The following is a 23186-nucleotide window of genomic DNA, read 5'->3' as shown; positions in this document are numbered from 1 at the left end:
CAAGTGAGCCCTTTTACTCTTCGTTCATCGAGGCGCTATATCAATACACATTATTCATTCTTCATGAAAATTGTATCAATTTGTTTCGTTATATTGTGTTTTTTCTTCATCTGATATTTTTGGTGGTTTTCCGTTAAATTTTTTTTTTTCACTCAGAGTTTATTCTTTTTTCTTCTTTTTTTTATTCAGAGAACTTGATTCAGCATTCTCAAAGTCCTTATGACTGCTTTGGTTCCCGCTGTTTTTGCTTTTTTTTTGAGTTGGTCTTTAAAGGATGAATTTGTGATTATTTTAGTACTCGAGACTCACTTCCTCCAATGTGTCATAAGAAGTGAAATTAATGTTTTGCAAAGTACGCTTATGTTTGGCATCGTTCTAAATCGGAACCCTAATAACATGAGTTTGATGTTATATGATGTATTCTATGAAAGATTTTGAATTTCTGTATAATTTATGAAAAATCCTTGTTTAATTCACCTGGAAGATAACGAGGCAAAAGTTGTATCCCGATATATCTCCATATCTACTTAAGTTTCACAATTTTTCATAAAGTTTTTCATTGATACCACGAGGTAATTGATTCACTCGTGAACTGTATCAATTTTTGCCCGTTTAATTGCCGGTCAAGGAAGATATTGCGAAAGACGCACTTGGCCCATATGGCTCACTTGCCCCACTTACCCCTATACAATAATACAGAATAGCTTCTCTACATTATTAAATTCCGAGTAATAGTTATTCGAAGGTAATCATCCGAAGAAGAAACTGTGTAGCAAAACAATTTCCATATATTCAATAAAAGGTAAAATTAAAGATTAGAGATTTATAACAACATACAAATAAGCCATCTTTTAATAAAAGGTTATTTTGACATGTACACATGCTCATTGTATCGGATTTCGAGGATATTCTAAATTGGAAATAGAGACCTAGATTACTCAATACAACTATGGTCGACCACCTTTTATTTGGGGGTCCCTCATTTTTTTTATGTCAAATATTTGCAGTCAACATTCAACATGAACTAACCAATTATTATTTGTATATAACAGATTAAAGTCAACTTTTGGGGAAATTCAAACTTTGTTCTTTGATTTAGAGCCATTATAGCATTCAAGAATTGCGTTTTCGTGATCTCTAAGGAATAATGCGGTAGTGTTACCAAATTTTTGACAAGATAAGCTTTCACAGTATCAAACTCTGGAAGGCGGATGGATTTTTTCTTATTCGATTGTCCTACAACATTTAAAAATGTGAAATTGGTGTCTGATCAAAATCAAAACTCTAATTATCATCCACTGTATTCCTTGTTTCACTATTTTTTCTGGAACCCTGAGCACATGTCTTCGCAAATCTTTTTTTAGCAACGGAACTTATTTAAATAGAATTGCCCATCAAATATATTATCAAAATAAATACGGGTTCAATTGATCATGATATAAAATGTAATGAAAGGAAATCCTCAATTTTTGCATGAAAAACAAGGCTTTAAATGCCATATTCAAAATAACCCAATTTAGGTCAAATATGCCCCCATTGCAAAAAATTGAGACAGTCGATTTTCACAAGCCGCTGTTGAAGTGAATTGTCCACCAGCAGAATATTCAAAACAGATGGTAATCCCTTGGTAACAGGTCCGTAGTATGAGGTGGATCCATGATAACCTCCCATTCAAGCTCCCGGAGCTTTTGGTGAGTCAATATCGATGTGTGTGATCTGGCGTTCTTCTGATGGGAAAAAATTCTTCTCCTTTTGGCCAAAGCTGATCCTTTTTGGGCGATTGCTTCCTTCAAACGGTCCAATTGTTGACAGTACAGTTCTGAACTAACAGTTGAGCCGTAGGAAGCAGCCCATAGTAAAAAATTCCTTGCTAATCCCACCATCAACACAGTAAAATCTGCCTGACCGTCAATATTAGCTTGGCCACCGTTTCCGCCGACTCACCGCATTTCGACCACGACCCATTTTGCGAGACGTTGGCGTAAGCGATCCACTTTCCATCTTCAGTTACCAACCTCTTTAAAAATAGGCGATTTTGCGTTAACTCGTGTGATGATCATACATCGAGCTTCTTTCTGGGACCAGTCTTTTGCAAATGGTCCAAACAGTTTTTGTTCGGTCGAAACAGTGCTTACATGACGGTCGGACTGGACAATGTCCATGATTTTATCGACATTTTCGACAATTGACCTTCCAGTGCGTAGTGTATCTCTGACATGAAAATTACCGGAACGGAATCGATGGAACCAAAAAAAACAATAAACACCATTTACATTTTCAGGCGCTTAGCTGGCATTTTTTCCTTTATTGAAGAAAAACTATGAAATATAGGGAATTTTCGCTTTGCCAGAGATGATCTTTGACGCGCGCTCAAACTGAACGAAGTCCACTAATCTCAAAACTGTCAAAGAAGACTTTGTAGTACAAAATCTCATATTTTTAACGCCGTCTAGCGAAACCCGATAGGACTTATAGAACTTGAGACACAGATAACTGAAGCCATCTATTGTAAAAACAATGGATTTCTTTATACTACAACTAATATATTTCTTACAACTGTATTATAAAGAATCAATTACTCACAAACCGAATCCCCAGCTAAAAATTCTAACTCTATTTGTTCATCCATTTTCAATTTTGCACTTTACCCAATGAATTATTTATTTAATGACTATCAGATCAAATCAAGGTGACAAAACATAAATTTAGAAATCTATCACTTTACTGACTTTCTTTTTCGTTGAGAGCGCCTTGCAATAGTTCACTTTTGATATCGTGTTAGAGGATCTTTTATTACATGATCCTTTCATAGTCATATCTAACTTGCATGTTGCAATAATCCTCTATTAAACTTCATTCATTATGAATGGATATCATATAAATTAACTAAAATCGACGAGTTGTGAGATTAACTGTCGTAAGAAAGGATTGGAAAATTATTTGATATATTATTTTGCATATTAATTATCGGGAACAATGCTACAAAATTTCAACATGTCAGCGATGTTCTCAAGTTTTTTATAGTCAGTAAATAATTTCTTTCCACTGCTAAACAGATAGGAAACAAACTCATAACAAATTCCCTCAGAAGTCTCAGCGGAATAACGCAAACTTATGCCTCTAGAATGGAAACATCGACAGAAACACGCAGAAGACTCGGTGCCCAGGGACTTTGCGGCGTTCATTTTCGACTTCCTAGCTTCGAGGAGGATAGAGAATAGTTCTCGCTAAGAGGACATCACGGTGCGGTTAGGAGCCATCAGAGCCAAGGCTCTTCCATGTTACAGTACATAGAAATTAAGCCGTTTCCAAGTTACGTCGCTGAAAGCACTTATCAGTCAACGGCTATTAACTCAATAGCTTTACACTCTTGCGAACTTAAACGATGGCGCTTGTTCCCATCAACTTTGGCGATTACTGAATCATATAATTATTTGGGAATTGTTTCGGAAACATTAGTCTCTGGAACGGAATCACGAATCGGAACAGACGATCTGAAGAGTCCACGTTATAACGAACAGAAATTATTTCGGACTTGTTGGAACACGCCATGATTTAGTTTTGACGGTAAAGAAATGAAAAATATAGGCTGTGTTAGCTGAGTGTTCATTAAAAGTTAATGGAGAAGCGACTGGAAAACTATCAACATCTTTCAGAGGACAGTTGAAATTTGCACTTTTTCATTTCATTATACTCGTAGTAGTGTCAAAATTGTAACTTCCAGAGTGAATAATAGGTACTTAATTTTGGATCTTGCCATTTTATAGAATGGTAAGAGCCAAATTAATATTAGACATACACCAGGAAAGAAACATCCAAAAAAGTTTTCCAACCCTATCGGAGCTGAAACAAAATGAAGAAGAACATCAGAAAAATTTGCCTTAGATACATTTTTTACCGATCTAACTATTGTCACACAAATGAAATAGAGAACAAAAACGAAAAAAAAACAAAAATAGTTCTCCATGGCAGAAAACCGAAACACAGTAAAATATCTACACCTACAAAATATCTAATGGATAAGAGAAGAACTTAAAAAGAGAATGAAATATAGTACAAAGAACTTAATGAATAAATAATCAGAAAAAAAATTTAGAGAAGTCGTGAGAAATTACAACATGGAACTCATAAGGACCACCATAAAAAACAACAGAAATATAAAGGTTTTAAGAAATATACTAACTGATAAAGAAACAGCCTGAATTTTTTCTTGGTAAAACAAAGATAGTATAGCGAGGAGTATATGAATGAAATTTGGAGAAAAAAACGAAGGGTTTACAATTTTTTGCAATAAATTTGTTAATAATTTGTTTGTCCACCGCGATTATCTATACACTCCCAACACGTCTCGGCATTGATGCAATAAGATGGTCTATTTCTTCTTGAGGGATACTATCTCAAGTTACCATCACTTCATTTCTCAGAACCGCTAAAATCCGTGGGAGCTGGAGTAAATTTCCAAGCCATCTACCCATGATGTCCCAAACATGCTTTATGGGCGAAATATCGGAGGATCTGGGCAGCCATGGCAAAAGATTCACATGGGTCCCTTCGAAAACGTTCAAACCAACTCTGGCATCATGAAGTCGAGCATTATCTCTCCTTAAATATTGAATTCTCAGCCGGTTAAGGTGAGGGAGAACATATGGCTCCACTATTTTTCGAAGATAACGCAGCGCTGTCATGTTACCTCGAATAAAGACTAAAGGTGGCATACTTGCATGTGCGATAGCACCCCATACCATAAAGCCTACTCTCCGGTGTACATGACTCCCAACATCAAACTGAGGTTCACGTCTTTCTCACCGACGTGGTCTAACCCTTCTTCTGCCATCATGTGCACCCAAGGAAAATCGATTGCAATAAAACTTTTGACTCAATAGAACTTTCTGCAGTATTCTAGGCAATTAATATTGCGAGAATTGATGGCAGATATAGAAACCTTCTCAAAAATATATGTGATAGCGCAACACTACAAGTCATAATAAACTAACAACAGACAAAATAAAGCTACTGATCTTTCAGAGGACAGTTGAAATTTGCACTTTTTCATTTCATTATACTCGTAGTAGTGTCAAAATTGTAACTTCCAGAGTGAATAATAGGTACTTAATTTTGGATCTTGCCATTTTATAGAATGGTAAGAGCCAAATTAATATTAGACATACACCAGGAAAGAAACATCCAAAAAAGTTTTTCAACCCTATCGGAGCTGAAACAAAATGAAGAAGAACATCAGAAAAATTTGCCTTAGATACATTTTTTACCGATCTAACTATTGTCACACAAATGAAATAGAGAACAAAAACGAAAAAAAAACAAAAATAGTTCTCCATGGCAGAAAACCGAAACACAGTAAAATATCTACACCTACAAAATATCTAATGGATAAGAGAAGAACTTAAAAAGAGAATGAAATATAGTACAAAGAACTTAATGAATAAATAATCAGAAAAAAAATTTAGAGAAGTCGTGAGAAATTACAACATGGAACTCATAAGGACCACCATAAAAAACAACAGAAATATAAAGGTTTTAAGAAATATACTAACTGATAAAGAAACAGCCTGAATTTTTTCTTGGTAAAACAAAGATAGTATAGCGAGGAGTATATGAATGAAATTTGGAGAAAAAAACCAAGGGTTTACAATTTTTTGCAATAAATTTGTTAATAATTTGTTTGTCCACCGCGATTATCTATACACTCCCAACACGTCTCGGCATTGATGCAATAAGATGGTCTATTTCTTCTTGAGGGATACTATCTCAAGTTACCATCACTTCATTTCTCAGAACCGCTAAAATCCGTGGGAGCTGGAGTAAATTTCCAAGCCATCTACCCATGATGTCCCAAACATGCTTTATGGGCGAAATATCGGAGGATCTGGGCAGCCATGGCAAAAGATTCACATGGGTCCCTTCGAAAACGTTCAAACCAACTCTGGCATCATGAAGTCGAGCATTATCTCTCCTTAAATATTGAATTCTCAGCCGGTTAAGGTGAGGGAGAACATATGGCTCCACTATTTTTCGAAGATAACGCAGCGCTGTCATGTTACCTCGAATAAAGACTAAAGGTGGCATACTTGCATGTGCAATAGCACCCCATACCATAAAGCCTACTCTCCGGTGTACATGACTCCCAACATCAAACTGAGGTTCACGTCTTTCTCACCGACGTGGTCTAACCCTTCTTCTGCCATCATGTGCACCCAAGGAAAATCGATTGCAATAAAACTTTTGACTCAATAGAACTTTCTGCAGTATTCTAGGCAATTAATATTGCGAGAATTGATGGCAGATATAGAAACCTTCTCAAAAATATATGTGATAGCGCAACACTACAAGTCATAATAAACTAACAACAGACAAAATAAAGCTACTGATAGGTGTCAGGCAAGGAGACACAATTTCATCAAAGCTGTTTACTTTGGCTTTGGGGGACGTATTCAAACAACTTGATATCCTCGGAGAAAGTTGGGCTAATCATGAGCATCTGTGAGACTAAAGTCCTCACAAAAGATGCAACTATAATAAATATATCTTGGAGATGTAGGGATTCAATGAATGTTTATCTTCGACATTTCATAAAATTTGGAAAGGAGAATCAGCAGGAGCATAAGAATGTATTTGGCAGCTGTAGGCGAATTGTCTAATATACTGAAGAACATGGATAGCTACAGAGTAAATATTTGTGTTCTCTCGGTCTTAACATATGGACTAGGAACAGCAATGATGATAAGAGCAGCGAACAATCTGAGAACAACTCAGCGAGCTGTGGAAAAAATAATGCTAGGGGTGAGTCTTTGAGAACATGTCCGCAACGAGGAGCTTAGACGACGATCAAAGGAAGATGACATTCAACGGACGGCAACGTCAAAATGGTCTTAGGCAGAACACATCCAGACAAGATGGACGTGGTACATAACGCAATGGCTGCCGCGATTACAGAAAAGGAGTGTCGGTAGACCTCCCAAACGCTGGATGGATGATATAAAAAATATAGCAGGAGTTGGTAGGCACAAACGAGAAACTGAAAAAGATGGAGAGAATTTCGGGAGTGGACAGCTGATGGATGATGAGTAAGAAAAGAAGCCATTCCATCTTGGATATAAGAAGGAGCCAGAATGCTGGAAACCTGTGCTCATAAGGCAGGCATTTTATTGTTTCTGGGATATGCGTGTCATCAACTTAACAAAAAATTAAACTAGCAAAGGTTCGTTGCAAAATGTGCGAATTACAAAACACATTGCAAGACCTTTGAATTGATTATAACAAAATAGTATATTGTGCAACAAGTGGAGAAAGTCCAACTTTTCTCGCGAGTGTGTTCTCGCAAACACACGAGCGAGAAAAGGACTTTCTCCACAAGTTGCACACTATACTTTTCCTACAACTGCACAAATTTCAATAATTCAAGTAATGGACTTGATTCAAATCAAAATGGCCTTCGTTGACAGTTTGTGCTAATTTATTGCGTTTCTATAGAAACGACTCAAAAGCCCAATTTCATTGGTCTACCAAGCGAGGTGTGGGCAAAGTGCCGTGAGAAATAATATTTCCCACAATATGAGCAATACATATGTAGTTTTGAAATTGAGTAAGTTGTGAAGAATACGCTACTTTTCATAGCAGTTGTAGGATAAAGAAATCATTCTTTACTGTTGTAACATTTCTTATATCAGTGAATTTTTCTTCAGGGTATTCAAATCAATTCTTATCATTCGGAAAAGTATTGGTTCAGTACTTCAGCTATATTTTTTTGGCGTTCTATGAAGTAATATCATCGTTCACTGACCTCATGCCATAATCTAGTAGTTCTTCAAAGAACTATTTTCACATTTTCGCATTTATGCAAATCCGCTATTAAGTCCAGTTGGAAATATTGATGAATTGAAATCATTAATTCGTTAAAATGGGGATAAAACTATAGATGTTCATCAACAATGTCTTCACAGTAATAATCTTCCAATTCTGCTGCCCTCTAAGGTTCATAAAGCTTTATTTACCTGGACTATCTGAAGTATCCGCTATAACCATTGTCATATGATGAGCTATTACCCAACAGTAACATAAATCCAACTCTCCACATTCCCTAGGACAAGAAAATCCGTCATTCTATTCAATGAAGCGGCGTCATCGATCTTCAATAAAAAAAATTCCATCCCATCGGAGCTGAGTGTAATTCCACAGAACAATCGGTTCAATCCATCGTTCGTAAAACGTGAAACAATAATAAAATCACACAATATTGTACACCTATCGGTTTTCCCTTTATTGCCAAGTACAACTGCAATTGTTCATTTTGTCCATTGTATGTGGCCCTGTGATGCTCATATCTCTCATACTTTATAATGTCTGAATAACAGTGCGAATGCTATCTGCGTTTGTGATATTGAACACAACATGAGATTGGAGTTCAACGAAACGTGAGGAAATACTGTGTTTTATTCGGACCATGCAAAAATGAACCCATATTGGTTCGTGAAAGAGTGAAGAGAATGAACAAAATAGAAAATTCACTAGGTTCTCATGAATATCTAGGAATACCCATATGAGAAAATTCACGAAGAAATGTTGAAATATAACTTCTCATTGAAAATTTTCCAGTTCCAGTGATAGCGTTCAGTTGTTTGAGGTTTTCATCAAGGCTCTGATTTTCTAACTACCTATTTGTTTTTTCTAAACAATTTTTCAAGAATATGTGAGTACCAAAAACTGTACGCACAATGAAAAATATATTAATGATTTAACAAGTTTTGTATATTGAGAAATATACAGAGAAAAAAGTGATTAGACAATTTCAACTTGTGTAAATATCAAAAAAGATTTTGAGCAAGCCATTTGTCTGTCATAATGTCAATCCATTATTGTGAATTATGTCGGTACTCTCATCTCATTCGGTAAAATTCTCAACTTCGTATTATGTATATTCCGTATTTTATCGATATGTCGATCTTTCAACCTATATCCGTCTCAATTTTTGAATGTGTTTTTCTGCCAATTCTTCATTTCAAAGTTGACATTTTAGGAATATCTCGTCAATAATTTTGTAATTCAGTACAAAAATGTCAGAGAAATGAAATTATGAAAAACAAATTGAGAAGAAGAATTACATAATAAACTAGGACTAAAGAAGCGATAAAATCATTATTTTATTATTATTCATAGTCTTATTCTGTAATTGTTTTATATAATTTTGTTTCTCTGTCATGTACTGAAAATCAAAGTTGCTAAACTGAGAGTATCGTCTCTTCCCAAAAATACTCATTAACTCATAAAAGATAGGAATTATGCCCTGATGGAATTCAAAAATAATCTTCAAAAAGTTAAATAGATTATCAAGTATTGTTGGCCAAATTGTGTATTACTGTGTGATGGAATGAACAATTGAAGTACCTACATATTAAAATTCATCATTGGGAAAGATTTTCAATTGTTCGTGTCAACTTTTGAAAAAATTATTTCTAAGAGCTGGTTACATCATGATTCCATTATAGGTCCCTTATTTTTTTTATCTATAGATTATCTTCGGTTGTGTTCGATACTCAAAACTGTTTGAACTACATTGAAGCATTATTTAGATTTTTCGATCTGAATTACGCGAGCCTGATCTTAGATCACTGGACCTTCTGCATCTTCTGAAGAATGGTACATGTTTATTCAAAAATCATTTCTATACAGGGTCTTTCACGAGGAACCTCACCCATATTTATACGGGAAACTACTGAACGTATTTTCATGAAATTCAGCACTTATAAGTATTTCACGATGCTGATGAAATCTAAAATATTTTCAAGGCATGCGCACCTCCGGTTTTTCCGGAAATGACGTCAACTTCCGTTTTTCAAATTAGAACACCATTTTTTTATTGCAGAAATAGATTCCTTAGAAAATTTCAAGTTATTTTGATGTAACATTTTTCAGTTTTGGTTGGAAAATTCTCTCTGAGCGGGAAAATTCGAAAAAAAAATCGAAAATAGAGCTCCGCTGAAACAAGAATAACTTCGAGGTTTTTGGATGGAAAATTTTCATTTTTTGGATTTTTCAAGATGTAAGATTGATGTATTCACTTTAAAAATCGAAATCGCGATTCATGATACAGGGGGTGAAAAAATCGCTTTCAAAGTTAGGGATGACAAAATCGTGAAAAATCAATTTTTTCAAATTAGAACCCCATTTTTTTATGGCAGATATTGAATCTACGTTAAAAAATAATGTGAGTGTATGCATCACACCCTTGCCCTAAAGTGGATATTTTCTGAGTTATTCACAAAAAACTGTTTTTCGTCTTGAATTTTCAGCTATTTCTTTTCCCTTCACGCCAAAAAGATGGAATTTTCAGGAACTCTTACTTAAAACATGTTTTAGATTTTACTACCCTAATATGCAAGAGAAAAAAGTTACAGGTTGTTCCTAAATAGATGGCGAATTTTGATTCGAATTTGTATCGGAAACCTCTTTATTTCAACTAATCTGGGTCGGTCGGGAAACCTCTCAATGAACAGTCGAATCGTTCTATCTACAACTTTATTACATTCTCCATGAAGTAGAATGAGATTTAAATAATCTTCATTGGTAAAATTAGGCATAGTGATCGATTTTATAACTTAATACGAATTATCACCAAATTAATAGTAAACACAAAATGCTACTGAATAAAGAGGAATTTGGCAGATGTAATTAATGATATCTATCATTAAAAAAAAAAGAATGTAAAACATGGTAAGTTTTTGCATATGGTTCATAAGGAATTATTTATTTATCACTGGAGAGAAAACCGATGGCCGATTAGTTGAAATAAAGAGGTTTCCGATACAATTTCGAATCAAAATTCGCCATCTATTTAGGAACAACCTGTAATTTTTTTCTCTTGCATATTAGGGTAGTAAAATCTAAAACATGGTTTAAGTAACAGTTCCTGAAAATTTCATCTTTTTGGCGTGAAGGGAAAAGAAATAGCTGAAAATTCAAGACGAAAAACAGTTTTTTGTGAATAACTCAGAAAATATCCACTTTAGGGCAAGGGTGTGATGCATACACTCACATTATTTTTTAACGTAGATTCAATATCTGCCATAAAAAAATGGGGTTCTAATTTGAAAAAATTGATTTTTCACGATTTTGTCATCCCTAACTTTGAAAGCGATTTTTTCACCCCCTGTATCATGAATCGCGATTTCGATTTTTAAAGTGAATACATCAATCTTACATCTTGAAAAATCTAAAAAATGAAAATTTTCCATCCAAAAACCTCGAAGTTATTCTTGTTTCAGCGGAGCTCTATTTTCGATTTTTTTTTCGAATTTTCCCGCTCAGAGAGAATTTTCCAACCAAAACTGAAAAATGTTACATCAAAATAACTTGAAATTTTCTAAGGAATCTATTTCTGCAATAAAAAAATGGTGTTCTAATTTGAAAAACGGAAGTTGACGTCATTTCCGGAAAAACCGGAGGTGCGCATGCCTTGAAAATATTTTAGATTTCATCAGCATCGTGAAATACTTATAAGTGCTGAATTTCATGAAAATACGTTCAGTAGTTTCCCGTATAAATATGGGTGAGGTTCCTCGTGAAAGACCCTGTATAATGCGATCAAGGATTATATCAGTTTGTCAACACCCCTGAGTTTCTGAGCCTCGTTTTATGTTGATCAGAGGCATTCAATTACCTTCTCAGTTGTTTCAAATTGAATAAACGTTTTTTGTACTATCATTTGAAATGTATCTACAGGGTGGCCACTTTTTCAATGTGATTTTATTGATATCTTTTGAACCATAAAAGTTAGAAGGTCGGTCAAATAGAGAAAAAGTTGCATGCATAGAAGCATTATCAAGCAGTTCAAACAAATCGAGATTATCAAGGCCGGTTATTGAGATATCATGAGAAAAGTAAATTCTGTCATTTTGATTTTTTTTTTTCCCACTTTATTTCAAATATTATCAAAAAATGTTACAGGAATTTTTTATTCGACAGTAAATTGTTCTCAATTTGACGTAATCAGATTTCGTATGCAACGTTTCGTGCTCTGTGGGCCACCCTCAACCTCATTTTTTTCAATACGGACCTGTATATTTTATGACACTTTTCGAAATAACTTTTAACGCTGAATTCAACGATATATCATACAATGTCATTCAAAGTTGATTTTCAGGTGATTTTGACCCTTATCCAATTTTCTTTGGGTTTGATCTGTAGTGAATGCAATTTATCAAAAACTGCTGTTAATAAAATAGTCAAGAGACGCGAATACAATGATTTTAAATTTGAATACCAAGCCTTGCAAAACTTATATCGTAATGCTATCAAAATAAAGTTCTATTCTGTAATTTGTTTCAACGCCAACGGAACAAATGACAAATCCAACAATAGTGATTTCTCGCGAGAAGATTGAGAATGTATTGGAAGGTATTCAAGAAGACGAAATAAGCAAATGTATAAGAAGTATGGGTTCCAGAACCGTTAAGTGCATTTTACCAAATGGTGGACATTTCGAACACTCACTTCATTCATATTCATTTACTTTCGAATATTCATCCGATTTTTCTTTCATTAAATGATAATTCGTTTAATTATTATGAATTGAAATATGTAAATAATTATTACTTGTTTCTTGATTTGATTCTGATATGTTCCATTTAGTTCAAGATGAGTAAGATGATTTTCTCATCGAAATGTATTGCATGTTGTTAATTAAACTAAAGGTACCTGAATGTTATACAGATCCGACCCAAAGAAATTTGGATAAGAGTCAAAATCACCTGAAAATCAACTTTGAATGACATTTTATGATATATCGTTGAAATCAGCGTTAAAAGTTATTTCGAAAAGTGTCATGAAATATACAGGTCCGTATTGAAAAAAATGAGGTTGAGGGTGGCCCACAGAGCACGTAACGTTGGATACGAAATCTGATTACGTCAAATTGAGAACAATTTACTATCGAATAAAAAATTCCTGTAACATTTTTTGATAATATTTGAAATAAAGTGGGAAAAAAAGAAAAATCAAAATGACAGAATTTACTTTTCTTATGATATCTCAATAACCGGCCCTGATAATCTCGATTTGTTTGAACTGCTTGATAATGCTTCTATGCATGCAACTTTTTCTCCATTTGACCGACCTTCTAACTCTTATGGTTTAAAAGTTACTAATGCAATCCCATTGAAAAAGTGGCCACCCTGTATAATGCGGTCAAGGATTATATCAGTTTGTCAACACCCCTGAGTTTCTGAGCCTCGTTTTATGTTGATCGGAGGTATTCAATTACTTTCTCAGTTGTTTCAAATTGAATTAACGTTTCTTGTACTATCATTTGAAATGTATCTATCCCCTTATGTTTTTGTTTTTCTCTTGTCTATTTTTTTTGTTCTAACTTCACATGTAATAACTGTCTAAAAACTAGATTGTGTTCGTAAAGAATTTATTGGAACAATTCTCTTGAGTAAATGAAAGAGAGTGGGTCTGTTTTTCCTGCTCTCAAACCCTATATGGTAATATTGAAATATGCACCATCAACCGGATAATATACCGAACAGAATTAGGATTAGTTCCAGTCAGCTTAATGAAATTTGATTGTGAAAGCTGCCCGACAAAGACATCTTCCTCAATGTTAACTGTTTCAGTCCGGCTACCAGCACCATAATTAGCATCTCCTTCGTCCTTAGGCATCCCTGAAGGTTCCTATCGAATAATTTCATGTTCTCGACACGTTTCCCGGCTCAGTATATCAGTCCCTTCCTAGGATGTAGTCCCAGGATTCAGTCAGCGAGTTTAGCATGAATTTACATACCCGATTCCATTTCTAGAATCGCTTGCGTAATGATACTGCCTTCTGCGATATTTCACTCTTAAACTTCTTAATTACTTGCCGGTTAAGGCGGAGATTCTGAAGGAGAAGTTTATTCTGGACACGTTTTGCCAGCATTAAGGCACCTAATGAATTAACCAAGACTGAGGAAAAAAGGTGGCCAGATTAAGAGTTTATTTACCGAAATGGCCAAAAATGTGTACTTGTTCCTAAATTCTATTCGGCAATAAGACTTGAAGAAGAAGATATTGTGTAGTCAACGTATTTTTTATCGAGTTGAATTATTCCAGAAATATATTTGTGTCTAGGAAAGTAGGGAAAAATTCAGAGAAGTCTAAAATCAAGATTTTTTCAACGTTTATTTTTGATCCCTTTTTTATCAATTTCATAAAAAATTACTAGGAAAAGCACCCCGACTTTAGCCTATACGCGTAGGATAGAAAAATCTCCTCGCCGTCGGCTTCTCACTCCCCCCGCTAAGAGGAACATTCACTCAATCCCGGATATTTAAAATATCAGAAATGTAGAGCTCGGTCGTGTTCGGTCCTTGTGGCCCCCCTGGTTCTCGTCTTGCAGTACCTAAAAGAGCAGCTTTTTGCATTATATCACAAATATACTCACTAAGTCCTAGTTGCTTGATATTTCTCTTAAGATTTTTGGGTACTTTACCTGTTGTTGAGATGATAATTGGAATAGTTCTCGTTGATATCATTCCCCACTGCCGCTTTATCTGAAATTCGAGGTCCCTTTATTTTGAAATTTTTTCGACCTCCTTTTGACGCATGTTGTTATTTGGTATTGCTAAGTCGATCAGCATTGCTGTCTATTGATGTTTATCAACTAGTAGTATATCTGCTCTGTTGTTAGGGATCATTTTATCAGGCAAAACTGTACGATCCCAGTACATTTTATAGCATTCGTTTTCCAGGATGGTCTCCGGTTGGTACTTTCAGTATGGCACTTTTTCAGAATGAATTAGTTCTAATATGGTAGGCAATTCTTGAAGTAGTATTTTTCCTACTGCATCGTGTCTCTCTTTATATTCATTTCTGTCAAATATTTGACATCCTTCCGTTATATGTTGTATTGTCTCATTCGTTGGACACCCTTATCGGCATCGATCTTCAGTGATAGCTCGATCCTTAATGATATGCTTGCAGTAATTTTTCGTTGAGATCACTTGTTCTTGGATGGCTAATAGAAAACCTTCCGTTTCTGGATACATCGCACCTGATATGAGCCAATAGTTCGACGCTTCAATGTCGACATGATCCTTGTTCACCTTGTTGAAATTTCTCTTTCATGCAGGGGATTCTCTCTCCATCTTTGCAGTTTTTCTTGGTTTGTCTGTTGGTTGTATGAAAATTGCTCCTTGTGAAGTTGTAAAGGTGTTGATTCGTCTGCTTCTCACAGTACCTTGTAGACGTCTGATCTACTTGCTTGATCCCTGAAGTATTCCCGTAGACTTTCTATCTGCCTATTCGCCAGTTCTATGATTTCTTGGCAGATAAGCAACACCCGAAAAGCACCATTGAGAGGACAATGGTGCTTTTCGGGTGGTGCTTATTTGCTTTTGTCATCAGCGTTCTCATTTTGCGTTGCAGGTTTTCGATGTCTGTTTTGCTCGATGGAACGATACCGAATGAGTATGTTAGAATTGAAAATGTATATGTATTGAATCTTTCAGATCTCCTAACGAACTCAGCCTTGCTTCATTCTTTGGTGGTTGATTCGTCGGTTCTGTTTCATTCCAAGGTATTTAAGTGATTTAATTGGCATAACATTTCTTCTCAAATATTTACTGGTCTATATTACTCTCATTAACGAACATTGTGGATATGAGGCTTACTGGATTTATCATGTTCTATTTGTTTCTCGGGTAAATTCAGCGTTGAGGTGGACTGTATTTGCATTCGTACAGGTGTTGATTCGTCTGCTTCTCTGCTTCCCTGAAGTATTCCCGTAGACTTTCTATCTGCCTATTCGCCAGTTCTATGATTTCTTGGCAGTGTAGTCCTCTCAATGGTGCTTTTCGGGTGGTGCTTATTTGCTTTTGTCATCAGCGTTCTCATTTTGCGTTGCAGGTTTTCGATGTTTGTTTTGCTCGATGGAACTATACCGAATGAGTATGTTAGAATTGAACATGCATATGTATTGAATCTTTCAGATCTCCTAACGAACTCAGCCTTGCTTCATTCTTTGGTGGTTGATTCGTCGGTTCTGTTTCATTCCAAGGTATTTAAGTGATTTAATTGGCATAACATTTCTTCTCAAATATTTACTGGTCTATATTACTCTCATTAACGAACATTGTGGATATGAGGCTTGCTGGATTTATCATGTTCTATTTGTTTCTCGGGTAAATTCAGCGTTGAGGTGGACTGTATTTGCATTATTATTTATTTGCATTATTACTTAATGAAGTGATTCTACTATGTCGAACTACTGCAATGTTATAAAAATATTTGGACTTATTACCCTTACTCGTTTTAGCACAAATTTATGGCTCGGTTTGATTGTTGCGTTCACTGAAGAGAAAAAGTTCATCAAAGCTTATCGCCGATACTAACTGTGTTTCGAAACACAGATGGATCTCCCGTGACCGTAACTTGCTGAACTTTCTGTTATGCTCGTTCCTACGGAACGATTTTTTCTACAGTCGATTCTTGGCCGTGAAGTTTGGCGATATAAGACTATAGCATGGCTCAGCATTCAACAGGGATGCAACCAAATTGAAAAGAAATTCTGTACAAAGTTGTTGTTTCTCGTTCTTTTCACCTGCAGAAACATTTTTAGACTCTTATGGGTCTCTACTTAACTACTCTAGATTCAATTCCTACATATATTTCCAAATTTCATTATAACGAGAGGGTGGAAAGCAATATTATAGAGGTTTGGGTAATTTCATTTTTGCACACACTTTAAAAACAAATTTCATCAAGATCGGATGAAGTCATAAAAGTTTTTACAATTATACACCCATAAAGAAGAAGAAGAAAGGCATGTTACTAGGGATTCACGGCTTGGCTTGATTTTCAAACTACTTGGCTTGAGCTTGACTTGATTTCAAGTCAAGCTCGAGAATAAAGAATAATAAAAGTCAATGTTTCTTAATAATGAGAAAAATCCAGGCTTTGTTTGATTTCATAATTTCACATTCTGGATCACATGAGGCACCTTATAGATTTGTCGCCTAACCTATAGCGGGTTTTTGTTATTGTAAGAGCCGCTCTGTGAAATTGTCTTTCAACAGGAGCTGAAGATGCTGGCGTTGGTGAAAAATCCTTGGCCATTTTGGCCTAGTTTGGAAAGATATTTCTGAAACTCCCAAAATCTACCAAAAGTTTTCATAGAAATGTGAGAAAAATACTAATAAAGTCACACTGGTGAAAGCTTCAGGCTCTAATCTCTCGAAGAATCGCCTTATTTATTCTAAGCACGAGAGAGTAATATCAAGTAGCTTGATATCAAGTCAAGCAATAAATATCTTAAATCAAGTCAAGCTCAAGTATGTAATTTTTCATGGGAGTGATATTCAAATTGAGTAGTTGGTTAAAATATCAAGCTACTTGGCTTGATGAATCCCTACACGTAACCGAAATTTGTTCCCTGAAGTGATCTCAAAGCTCCTTTCTTCTTCAATAATGAAATATAACTAGTAACTACTCTACTATTCTTCCACTTTAAGAGGAGTTTATTCCACGTGATTCTTGTATTCTTCCAAAGTTTAACTCCCGGTTTAACTACTCCTCTCTCCTCAGCGTTTTTGAGTACCCACCACTTCTCAGGATAAGTGAAGAAAAATCAAACGTTCCTCCTACAGTCTTTTCCTACCACATGCAAGCACTTAAAATACGTTGTTACGTCTTTATTTTTAATTTTCAGCCTATTATGAGACCTTTTATCGAATTTTCTTCAAAACGAATGAAGGTGGAATATAATATTAAAAATCGACAGTATATAGCGTAAAATAAAACTTACTAAAACGTAAATGATCGCTGAAACGGTTTAGACCCTTTTGATAATCATATCATTTGAATAATCAAAAAACACATTCGCCCGGTATTTTAGTAGCTCCTTAAATTTCATAATAGATTGTTATGTTAAGAAGCAGGGAGTCGTCAATGTTCAAACTACAAAGTAAAGAAATAGAAGAACACCTCCAGCAAGTACACGCCCAATATAGCAAACTTTCCATCCCACATGGTTCATTTTCACAAGAACCCCCCTCAATCTCAGACCCCAATATAAAAGAAAAACAAAATCAACTCAATCCCAACAATAAAGATTAGGTATTCTTCAAATAATTTACCCCGCCTTTTCGCTTCACTACGGCAAAAAAAACAAAATGGAAAACTCTAAGTTGTTCGGCGTCATCCTCAGGGAAATCCTTGACACATCAGCGTTCCTTGAAGGGGAAATAGCGAATCGCATAACGTAAACAGTGTTTTCTTTCTCCGTAGCATCTTTACGACATGAAATGGCCAATGAATTTTAATAGATGCGGAGGAGTCGCATCTTTAGGCCACAGCGCAGTGCTGAAGAGAAAATTGATCTGCCAAGATCATGAATTTATGGATTTTGATTTTTATTCATGAATTCACCTGCGGAGGTGGACAGAGCTCCTCTTATCTGGTATTGGCAGCGGGGATATTGATATTGATTTTGCACTTGGAAGATTTGACAGGTTTGTTTTGACCTACGTTTCCATATCTGAGTTATTGAATGCCGACAAAGAGAATAACTCACTTTGGAAATCGTTCGAATCTGGTTCGAAAAACAGTTTCAGTGCATTTTTCTTCCACATTTGCATAGAACAGTTTTCAAGTTATAAATCAATTGTATACACATTTTGAAATTATTTCCATAAAGTTATCATTAATACGTTCACTAGAAAATAATAATTTATATAATCTTAACGATGACTGCATGATTTATAAATATTAAAAAATTTCAACCCTATTAAATTCCTTGTACATTCAATCCCAAAACCAAAATTTCAAGTGAATTAGAATTCAAAATTACAAATGTTCAATATTTCTTGCAACTCTGAAATACCTATTATGGATTTCAATTTCGTTTATCGCATTCGAAAAAAGCACTCATCTGGTGTGTGGAGCTTTCTAGCACCATTCTGGAGACCACAAATAACTTCTTTATATTATTATATAAGAAGGGATTATCATTGATGTCGGTTATTTTATTCGAATGAGGGGTTCTAATTATACAATCCTCCTGAAATTTTGAAGACTGAGAATTTGTGAGATTATTCTGCAATATTTCACATTTATTCTCGATATTCTGCTTGAATCATTAAGTTTCAGTAACGCGATCAATATGAAATTTAGCGTTGAGCTTTAAATTGTTATGATGAATCTACACGCAGAATTTCAACTAGATTGAATGTATTTTCACTGAAATATGGGGTATTTTTTTTCTCGAATTTTCTGTATTCCTGATGGTGGTATCAGCTTGAAATTATGCTTCTATTGAGACAATCAATATGGAAATCCTAATATCAGATTTATTTCCAAATAGATATTGAGTATTATATCTCCGGAATTCTTTCACAACTTTTCGGAGAATCTTACAATCCACAAATTTTTCAAATTGTTGGAATCAGTGTATTCACATCCTTGAGCAACCTTTTGAGGTTTCAAAATACAGGGTTAGGATAATTGAAATCAGGTAATCGATTATTTGTTTCGTTACAGAATATATTGGAAAGAAAGTTTCATATACACTGTGTCCGTAAAGTATGGAACAAATTCATTTTTAGCTAAACAGACCATTTACCGTATTTAAATATGCAGGGTGAACTTTCTAGTGATGACGTCACCGTCATTTTTTTTCAATGGAGCACCCCAATTTTGCTCAATTTTCGGATTACTCTAGCTGAGCTCTTTCCAAAAATGTATCACATGTTGATTCCAATTGGTACAGAGTGAACAAAAATACAATATTTTTGTGTGTGCTCATAAAGTGACGCGTAACATTTTTTATTAGTTAAATTACCAATATTATCAAAAATACTTACTGTCTAGCGGCAATTGGTTTGAATATAACCCCTGTAGTTTGTTACATTTTAAGATTACTGAAAATGAGCTGTTTCCGAACATATTTGGTACTTGAGGACTAGCAGACAGAATATGAAAGGATTTATTTCTTATCAATTTGAAAAAATACATAATCGTCTAGTTTTTTGTAAAATATCATTATTTGTTTAGTATTTATTGGTGTTCAATGTTTAGTACTACAATATATTTGGTATAATATTATTATAATTATCATATTGTATTTTTGTCCACCCTGTACCAATTGGAATCAACATGTGATACACTTTTGGAATCAGCTCAGCTAGAATAATCGGAAAATTGAGACAAAATGGGGATGTTCCATTTGAAAAAAAATGATGGTAACTTCATTACTCGAAAGTTATTCACCTTGTATATTAGATCATTGCTTTAAAATACGGTAAATTAAAATAAAAAATCGACGTGTTTCAAGATTATTCTTTAAAATGGTCTATTTAGCTAAAAATGAATTTGTTCCATAATTTACGGACACAGTGTATAACAAACTTCTGTTTAATTTTTAGACTCTTTCTCTCGCCTTAATTTCCATCAAACACATATTCGCGATTTTGAATAACAAATGGTTTCTAGATGGAAAAACTTTAAGTATGACAGCACAGTAACTTGACACCAAAAGTTACAATACCTTTGATACCAAGTAATTATGGTCTCATGAAATAGTCTTGTCAAATACCATCTGGGAATCCAATTTTTCCAGGGAAGAAAATCGAACAATGTATAGTTATATTTTTTAACAAAAAACATTCAGCAAAAAACCTTGTTTTCTTCTCGGATTTTTGTTGCCATCAACATTCGTGCTTCGTGTCACTTAGCAACGTGGTTTTTCGATTTTTCTGAAAAAATTAGATGCCCTTATGATATTACTTACGAACAATCGTTTTTATATAATTACATCCCATAAAAATGTTCTAACTGGTTATGATTATAATGATGAGATTTGTCATGCTCATTTTTGGTAAGGAAGAGGTTCTAGCAACTTATTTTCAAATCAGTAGTTTATCCTTCTAAGAAACTCTGACATCAAGCAGCAAGTTAGGACACCTAACTAGAGAAAAAATTTTCTAATTTTTACTTGACGGTTTAATCCTGGGTCACCCTGTAGAGTCCCAGATATTCATTCGATCATAATGAGTAGAGCTTAGACAGTGTAGATTACCACTCAATATCTCCATTCGGTGAACGCTACATCATGGCTTTCTATGATTGCATTTTTCGCTTTTTTTTCCTACAAGCTCGCAACTACGCTGGCTAGATCCTCGCGGGTATTAAAATTCATGGAGGATAACTGAAGATAAAAATGAAAAATGACCCGTTTTCCATCTTAATGATTTCGGATTCTCTTTTTGGAAGACATAATTCATGTTGAGACGGCACAAAAAATGGATTTCTCAGGGATCCAGCCGGAACGAAAGGTCATATGAGGGAAGGAAATTAAATGGACCAGAGGGGTGCGTCCATCTTCCATTGTTAGAGCTAAGACTCCGATGAAGACGAGAAAATCGGGGAGATTAAGGATATCATCATCGAGCTCCCGTTAATCCGTCCAGATCAGCTTTTTAGCTGAAATAATAATCCATTTTTATTATTGCCACCGATGTTAAATTGGAATGTTCAGCCAGAATATCCTTTATTGTAGAATTGCTTGGAATCTATTATCTTTCACCAACTACTAATATCTATAATTATCTTCCTGAAAGAATAACAAGTATAACAACTTTCCAGATCATACTTTGTTAAAAAAAAACCTTCAAATTAACTGTGAACCATATTCCGTATTAGAATTTGAAATATATTGTGAGAATAAAATGTAAACCATATTTCTTATAGGAAGAATATTTCCTTTTTTGTTGTTGGTTTATTGACTTGATTTTTTTCCTGAATTATGACCAGTTCTTATTTTGTTATTTGTAGCAAATTTGAAAATAAATAATTCAGTTTAAATTGACTGTGAACCATATTCCATATTAGAATTTGAAATTTATTTTGAGAATAATAATAATAATGAAGACTTCATTTGGCAATTTTAGGGGCGAAGTCAGCCAAGGCTACTTCACTCAACTCCGGACAAAATAAAAATAGAAAAAAAGAAATCCATAAAAGGAAATATAAATTAAATCAGTCCAATCAATATACAACGTGAATATTACCAAAAATGAAAATCATTCACTAAATCTGTAAGTGGCTCAAAAATAATGCATTCTTCAATTTTCTCCTCAATGAGTTCAAAGAAGAACCCCCAAATGCAATTATCATCTCATTATGAATAAAGAACAAAATTTAGAATAAAATGAAGAAGAATAAAATTTTGAATATATTTTGTATAGGTAGAATATCTTCTTTTCTGTTGTTGGGTTATTGAGTTGATTTGTTTACTGAATTATCTTGTTGTTATTCATAGCAACTTCGAAAATGAATGTCTATATATGTGTTTTATAAAGGCAATTAATTAAATTAAAGAATTGATACTTATGAAGTGAATAAGGTATTAAATGAGCTAAAAATCTGTTCAGCATAGTGTTATGATGAAATAGTTCATTTTATTATGCATTGCCTTCGACTTGAATTGAAGAAATTCTCTCTCTGAACAAAAAATTCATTGATTCATTTTCAACTATTAGGCGAATGATATGGAACATTCTTATCTACGTAGCCTATTTGGGAGATCTCGAAATCATAATTCTATGAAGTTTCCTTCATTAAGTTAGGTATACACACCAACGGACCTCAGTGGCAGTTTAACTGATTAATAAATTCTATGAATCTTCTAGCTATGTAGATAGATCTTTCAGCTCTATTGATCTTTTAACTACATATGAAGTTCCCCTAGGGAATCATAGATTTATTTTACCATATAAATATCAAAATTATGACAATATTGAGCCAGTACCTTCACAATCTGATACATCTTTTTCATAATAATGAATTGAATTACTATATTAACATCAAGTTAGACGTACGTTTTGTAATGTTGTAATTTTTCAATTCAATTTTTCCTAATCGGTGTCTTATAATTCAAAACACCTACTGAATTAACAAACTTACAACTTACAATGTGAAGTTTATCTGGTGAGTTTCACAAAGATAGCAATTTCAATTGGTAAATTCATAGATCTTCTCTCTTACTCTTCTGTGAAATGGATGTGCAAATCATCATTCTCAATCGAAGTTTGAATTTTCAAGAATTCAATTTTATATTTTGGTTGAGGGTGACGGGTGACTTCAATCAATAAATGATCATTTCAAATTATAAAAGTTCGAATTCAAAACTAATATAATCA

General features: G+C 34.3%; 1 protein-coding gene across 5 annotated transcripts in view; it reads left to right on the top strand.

Annotated features, from left to right (window-relative positions):
• The window catches only part of LOC123674423 (neurexin-3), a 238420-nt gene that overhangs the window by 55023 nt on the left and 160211 nt on the right, over positions 1-23186 (top strand). The window lies entirely within an intron of this gene.

This window comes from Harmonia axyridis, chromosome 1 (genome assembly GCF_914767665.1).
Source record: "Harmonia axyridis chromosome 1, icHarAxyr1.1, whole genome shotgun sequence".
Taxonomy (NCBI): Eukaryota; Metazoa; Arthropoda; class Insecta; order Coleoptera; family Coccinellidae; genus Harmonia; species Harmonia axyridis.
This window is presented reverse-complemented; position numbering and strand designations above follow the sequence as displayed.